The 8,105-nt window shown below is 32.5% G+C and overlaps 1 long non-coding RNA gene across 1 annotated transcript; it reads left to right on the top strand.

Annotated features, from left to right (window-relative positions):
* The first annotated feature begins 1,752 nt into the window (after window positions 1-1,752).
* LOC126885695 (uncharacterized) lies at window positions 1,753-6,514 on the top strand. The gene is made up of 2 exons (XR_007698431.1): window positions 1,753-1,926; window positions 6,484-6,514. It is a non-coding gene; the product is annotated as an uncharacterized LOC126885695 (long non-coding RNA).
* The last annotated feature ends 1,591 nt before the right edge of the window (window positions 6,515-8,105 follow it).

The following is an 8,105-nucleotide window of genomic DNA, read 5'->3' as shown; positions in this document are numbered from 1 at the left end:
AAGTTTATTTTGAATGAGATATTTGAAATTAAAAATCACACTAAATTTTCTCTTAGTTTTTTCACCCCTGTAACTTATTAAAATAAACATTATAGAAGTTCTCAGGGACTTTCGGCCCTCGCTAATAACGTAATCTTTCATTCTGCGTTTAAATTTTTTAAAAATACTTATTAGTTTTCTCAGGATTTGAAAAAAATGAATCCCCATTTGAATAGCAATGCAGCCGAAAATACGTACCGATCCTCTTAACAGCAAAATAGAATTTATCTTATAAATTTTAGAGACATTTTTATAAATACGGAATAAAAACAACAAAACAGAGAAATTACGGATACGGATCACGGACTCAGGTGAAATCAGATACAGTCGGAAAAATGAAAGAATACCCATGAACGAACATAAAAAACACGCTGTATTTTCCTGTCACCGTGTCACAAAGAAAATTGTCCAATGCAAGTACATGTAACAATAATTATTACATGTACTTGCGCTGGCCAATCTTTTGTGTGACACGGTGACAGGAAAATACAGAGTGTTTTATATGTTCGTTCATGAGTATTCTTTCATTTTTCCTACTGTATTTTGTTTATTTTGTGTCTTGCTAAATAAGCACTCGTAAGCATTTTTGTAACAATTTCCTTAATAATACGATATTATTTTCCAATCAGGTTCCCAAATTGAGGTCGAGACGTCAAATGATACAGATTATGAATTTTATTTATTTTTTTGGTTTATCTTGAAAGAACGACAAAGAAAGACATTTGAACTCAAATTCAATAAATCATATTTAATTTAAAATGCTTTAAAATTTCGTCTGGAACATACCTACTTTTTATTTCAAACGATTCTATTACATTTTATCAAAATTGCAACCTTTCAATTCGACCGTCCATTCACTCATTCAAGTCAACAGTTCAACGGGATTTCAATTAGAGAAGTTATATAGATTATAATAAAGCCAAATAGAGTAGAAAGGTTCAGTAACGTGAAAATTTGCTAGATAAGGTTTTATAATAGTGCAGAGTAATAATATTACTCTGTAAAAACCATATTATGTTTTTTCTCGGGACACTCAAAGATCCAGGTAGCTGACTACTTTTTTAGTTATTGTAGACCTATAGGAAGAAAACCTACCTCTTTCCTGCCTAGAGTCCGCGTCCGTTTTTTAATTATTAACAATTTAGTGCAAAAATTGCGATTTTTTCGATTTTTTGCACTCCATTAAAAAGCTAAATAGTTACCATAAAATTACAAAATTCAGATTTTTAAAATATTGAAAAACCTTCAAAATGCCGACTTTTTCATTTTAAAAAGTTAATTTGTTGCTGCGCATACTGCTAAAATAAGTGAAAATCGGTATATGTTAATACTAAACTACTTTTACCAAAACTACCTTAGAACTTTAGTGTTTCACCCAAAGTTGGGTATTGGCGTACTTAATAAACCTTCAAAATACGAGACCAATCAATTAATTAGTGATATTTTTAAACGCTTTTATTTAGTTCAATAGATTGCGTCAAATCTTTGGATGTTAATTTGACTACCTTTTCTTCCATGCAAATGAATGAAAATTTGCAGACATATTCATTCGCGGTGATAATACACGAATAGACAACAAAAAATTTTTGTTTATATTTATTAATTGTTTAAATAAAAAAAAACGATTTTAATGGAAAAAGGCCTAAATTCTCTTGTTTTGTACAATGTAGAAACTTGAAACTTTTACGGATTGTAGCTAATGATATAACCTATATGTTGAATACCCAGTAAAAATAAGCAACGGCAAATCTAGGGGATTTTTGTTATTGTATGATGTAGTTGGAAACAATGTTATATAAGTGTCAGATGTCAACTGTAAGCAAAAATAAGTGTCAAAGAAAAAATAAATGTTGATTTTGATGTTTAAGTTATTTGTAGAATTATTGAGTTTTCTTTTAAAATAAAACTGACTAGAAGTACTTCGGTGTTTAATTAACATCCACGCAATTCTGCAAAACATCAGGTTATGGCCCAGATCACTTGTTTCGTGAGTATTTCGCCAGTAAAAAAGTCAGTGTTGAAGAGCCTGTGTCGGTAGTTTGCCGCGGCCAACGAAAATAAAAAAAAGAAAAGCTGAAAAAAAGGTGAAAAAGAAGCTCGAGTATATATACATAAAAAAAGAAAAACATAAATCCGAAAAATGGAAAATTCATCGGCTGCGTTGAAACTTAGTGGTGGTGACAACTGGGTAGCCTGGAAATTTCAAACAAGGGTAGTGCTAAAAAGCCGTGGTTATTATGACATAGTAATAGGAAAGTCTGTGAGACCGAGCACTACTGGAGATGACCAAAAGAAATGGGATGCTAGTGATTCAAAAGCACAAGAATTTATAGTAACCAGAATAGAGCAAGGCCCTATGACACACATTTTATCCTGTGAGACCTCGAAAGATATGTGGACAAAGTTGAAGTCTGTCTACGACAAAGAGTCAGAGGTGAGCATTCATTTAATGCAACAAAAGTTTTTTCTCTTGGAGTTTTCATCAGGTAAAAATGTTGCCTCATTCATATCACAGCTTGAAGAGATAAAAAATAAGCTAAAGCAAGCTGGTGAAGAGCTGTCCGATAAAATGATCATGACAAAAATACTTATGGCATTGCCAGAGGAATATAAGCATTTTCGATCCGCATGGGAATCCGTACCATCTGATAAACAAACCCTAGATGAACTTACATCAAGACTACTTATCGAAGAAGAAAGAAATAAGTCAGCACAGGGCAGCACAGCATTGGCGATGAAAAGTGATACAAGCAGAGAATTTAAAGGGCAAAAGAAAACCAGATTAAAGTGCCATTTTTGTGGCAGAGGTGGCCATATTGCGAAAAATTGCTTTTTCAAGAAGAAAGAGAGAGATAATAATAGCCAGAAAGACATAAAAGTATGCAGTCAATGTAAAAGACGAGGACACAACTTACAAGAGTGTTGGTTTAATAAAAATAAAAATGAAAAACAACAGACAAGCAGAGAAGAAAATAAAATTGACAGTAATGCATTCATGGTATATACTGGGAGTAAGAAAAATAAAAATGAATGGTGCTTGGACACAGGAGCTAGCGAACATATGTGCTGGAATCAAGATCTGTTTGAAGAATTGATAGAGATAAGCTATAAAAAACAAGTAAAAGTCGGAAATGGAGAAAAATTACCAGTTAAAGGTATTGGAAAAATAACTCTATGGGCATTTAATGGTAAGAAATTTATAAAGTCAACCCTGTCAGATGTATTATTTGTGCCAGATTTACAATTTAATTTATTCTCAGCTGGATGTGCCTTAGATAAAGGTTATAAGATGTTTTCAAACAATGAAAAATGTGAATTTTATAATGACAAAGGAGAAATAAGAGCATTGGCAACACGGGATAACAAATTATACAAAATGTTATTCTCACAAGAACAAAACACTGAAACCTTTGCAAATATTTTAATTTCGGAACGCACCCCTAACGAAAACTTGTCTGACGGTCAAGTTCAAGAAAACAGCTGTTTAGTAGATGTATTTTTATCAGAGTGTAATTCTGCAAAAACAACAGAAAGTTTGAGAGTTTGGCACTGCAGACTAGCACATCAAAATACTACATATGTGAGAAACTTTTTAAGGCAAAATAACATTGATTTTATAGACGAAAAATTCGTGTGTGAACAGTGTTTAACAGGTAAACAACACAGAATACCATTCAAGTTAAGTGAATCAAGAGCAAGTGAGCCATTACAATTAGTGCATACAGACGTATGTGGCCCTATGGAAGAAGAGTCTTTAGGGGGAAATAGGTATTTCCTGTTGTTAAAGGATGACTATACAAATTATAGGTACGCGTATTTCATGAAAAATAAATCAGAAGTTAAGAAACACCTTAAAAATTTTATATCATTAGCCGAGAGAGAGACAGGCTGCAAGATGAAAAATTTACGATCAGATAACGGTTTAGAGTTTATGAACCAAGAAATAAAGGAGATGCTTGACTATCAAGGCATAAAACATCAGAGATCAGTAGTGTATACGCCTCAGCAGAACGGTAGGGCTGAGAGGGAAAATAGAACCCTAGTTGAATCAGCCCGAACTATGATACAAGGGCAAAAGTTGAATAAAAACTTGTGGGCAGAGGCCATACATACAGCAGTGTATGTTTTAAACCGAACAGGCCCTAGTAGCATAAAAAATGTGACACCTTATGAATTATGGTACAAAAAGAAAGTCAATAATATTTCTACACTCAAGAGTTTTGGTTCTAGAGTATCAGTGCATGTCCCAAAAGAGAAGAGATTAAAATGGGATGCAAAAAATATGCTTGGTTTCTTTATTGGCTACAGTGAGGATGTAAAAGGTTACAAAATATTTGTCCCAGACAAAAATAAAGTTGAACTTCATCGAGATGTCATATTTTTGCCCGAGAAAACCATAGAAATAAAAAATGGGGAGACAGACATGAATAAAAACATACAGATGATATGTGAGGAGATAAAGTCAGAAGAAGATGACAGTGAAGCAGAAGAACCTCAAAATAATAGAGAAGAAAGCAGTGAGAGTGACCTCGAAACTGATAGCAGTGTTGAAGATGTGAATGAAATAGAGCAGGAGCATGGATATGACCTGAGAAGACATATAAAAAGACCCTCAAGATATGATGATTATGTTCTGGATGATGACGAAATGAGTTTGTTGACTTTTACTGATGATGAAGAACCCCAGACGTATGATGATGCAGTGGCCAGTAGTGAGTGTAAAAATTGGAAGAAAGCTATGCAATCAGAAATAAATGCGTTGCTAGAAAATGAAACATGGGAGTTTGTGCAAAGTAGTGATGGTCAAAAAGTCATTGAGTGCAAGTGGGTGTTCAAGAAAAAGAAAAATGAAAATGGTAAAGTAGTGAAATATAAAGCTCGTGTGGTAGCTAGAGGTTTTCAACAAATTGGTATGTTTTTTAATGATATTTATAGTCCAGTAGCAAAATTACCATCAATAAGGATTTTCTTAGCCATGTGTAATACTTTTGATATGAAAATTCATCAAGTAGATGTTTGTAGTGCATTTCTAAATGGGGATATTAAAGAAAATGTTTTTATTTCACTCCCAAAGGGATTTAAAGAAAAAGAGGGCACTATTTGCAAATTAAGAAAATCCTTATATGGTTTGAAAAGTTCACCTAAAAATTGGAATGACAAATTTCATAATTTGATGCAAAATTTGAGTTTTTCAAGATCTGAATATGAATATTGTCTTTATATTAAAGTAAATGAAAAAGGTAGGATATACATTTTGCTGTATGTTGATGATTTGCTGTTGGCAGGTACAAATGATCAAGAAGTTGAGAAAATAAAATACATTTTAAACAAAAACTTCAAAATGAACGACTTAGGTCAAATAAAACATTTTTTGGGTATGTGCATAACTCAAAATTTGTCTGAAGGCAAAATAAAAATTAATCAAACTGTTTACTTAAAAAATGTTTTGAAGAAATTTGACATGTCAAGCTGCAAACCATCAACAACACCAATGGATAATAATTTTCACCACGATTTTCTCAAACGAAAAAAATCTGAGAGCATAGAGATAGAAAAGAAATGTAGAGTTGCTATAGGATGTTTGATGTATGCAATGTTATGCTCAAGACCAGATTTGTGTATAGCTATAGGTATATTAAGCAGGTATCAAACATGTGCAAGTAACGATTTGTGGGTAGCAATAAAAAGAGTATTGAGATATATTCAAAGCACAGTTACTATGAGTTTGATATACTATAAACATAAATATAAACAGGAAAATTTGATAGTAGGGTACTCAGATTCAGATTGGGCAGGTGACCGTACTGATAGAAAATCTACATCAGGATATGTATTCAAAGTTTTTAATTGCACGGTGTCATGGGCATCACGGAAACAGTCTACAGTCAGTTTGTCCTCTACTGAAGCTGAATATGTTGCACTAAGTGTATGTGTGAGTGAAGCATGTTGGCTAAGATACTTAATGTATGATTTAAAAATAAAACCTGATTATGTAGCGGTTCTAATTCATGCAGACAATCAAAGCGCTATAAGGGTTAGTAGAAATCCGGAATTTCATAAGAGACTAAAACATGTTGATATTAGATTTCATTTTGTACGAGATAAAATTAAGGAAAATATTGTTGTATTAAAATATCTTAATACAAGTGACCAACAGGCTGACATATGTACAAAACCATTAGGTTTAACTCTGTTTAAAAAATTTAGAGAGTTGCTAGGTTTAGAATAAAAATTAATTTAGATCTAGGAGATTTACCGTTGAGGGGGGGTGTTGAATACCCAGTAAAAATAAGCAACGGCAAATCTAGGGGATTTTTGTTATTGTATGATGTAGTTGGAAACAATGTTATATAAGTGTCAGATGTCAACTGTAAGCAAAAATAAGTGTCAAAGAAAAAAATAAATGTTGATTTTGATGTTTAAGTTATTTGTAGAATTATTGAGTTTTCTTTTAAAATAAAACTGACTAGAAGTACTTCGGTGTTTAATTAACATCCACGCAATTCTGCAAAACATCACTATACATAATTTCACTTTTTACGTTAATTGTGTACGTTGTGCATCATAAATAAACAATAAAGTTTTAAATTTTGAACACTCATATATTTGTTTATACAGTACGATGCAAATGAAAGGAATAAATTTGTTATTTCGTAAAAAGGCAACTTTAAGGAAAAATCCCGAAAGAGGTCGATTTTTATTTTTAAATTACGATATTTTGGCATATATGTCATACTAGTGACGTCATCCATCTGGGCGCGATGACGTAATCGATGATTGTTTTAAATGAGAATAGGGGACATGCGATAGCTCATTTGAAAGTTCATTAAATTTTTTATTCAGTATTATAAAAATTTATATAATTATTTGTACAGGGTGTTCAAAAATAATTTTTTAATTAGATTATTTGACAAAAAAGAAGAATGTACCTATGTAATTTATTTAACTCAGAATACATTTTACAAGTTATGGCACCGCAGAGGGACGAATGCTGCCCTTAATATTGTCGTGGGCTTCGACTGTCCATAAAACGCAAGGTTCGACTGTTGACTACGCTGCGCTGTCATGAACTTGGGTCCGAAAGTGTTAGCGTAAGGACAGGCTTAAAAGCCTGCATTGAGCCTGCAAAGCTTACGTTTCATTGAGCCGAGTGCGATCATTAAGGTACGTATCCATACAAGGGTAAACCCCGCCCGGTGTAGCTGCTCAAATGGATACAGCATGCGCTCCCTTACATATAAACCGCAAACCGGTTGAAACGAAGAGTGTACGCGCCAAGCGGCGATCACCGACGTATCCACTATTTGGAGCTACTACACCGAGCGAGGTTTACCCTTGTATGGATACGTACCTTTAGACGGCTTGCGCATCGAAGAACTGCATTGCGAGAAATTAACAGCGTCTACACCGTGCAATAGTAAAGTATTACAAGAGATGGAAATACTGCGAAAACTGTAATAGTTGTAAATAATGATTTTGATTTAAAAAATGTATGAAGAAATTAGAGAAAATGTACAATGTATGTATCAAAAGTTAAAATAAATGTAAACAAGTTATCTGTCATATACCTACATCCTTTTTTAAACAAGACGATAGATTTTAATGTTTGAAAAGTTTAAGACTAAAAAGTAAAAAATAAAACAATATGAAAAAAAAATTTTTAGGAAATGCTTTTCTTTAGTTATGAGTGACTAAAAGTTAAAATATTATAAAAAAGAGATTTGAACCATATTTTCTTTGAATGCAAAATTAACGAGAGATATATAAATCAATTGTATTACAATTTACGACAAACACAAGTTCATTTTCCAATTAGTATAGAATATCTACTAAGTTGTCATAAAATGGAAATATTTAAATTACTCATAAACTACTTGAAAGAAACAAATATAGTCATTTGAGTCAGATAGGTGGGAATATAACAAAACTAATAAATTGAGGTAAAAATAAAATAAAAATCTGTGGCCAACGGACCCGCATCCAAGCCATTTTTTCACACACACACACACATTATAAAAAAAAGGAACTAAAACGTAAAAAATAAAAAAATCAAACTCAAAGGATTA

This window comes from Diabrotica virgifera, chromosome 5, assembly GCF_917563875.1.
Source record: "Diabrotica virgifera virgifera chromosome 5, PGI_DIABVI_V3a".
In the NCBI taxonomy this organism is placed as follows: Eukaryota; Metazoa; Arthropoda; class Insecta; order Coleoptera; family Chrysomelidae; genus Diabrotica; species Diabrotica virgifera.
The sequence above is the reverse complement of the archived record's forward strand: the minus strand, read 5'-3'. Positions and strand labels throughout refer to the sequence as shown.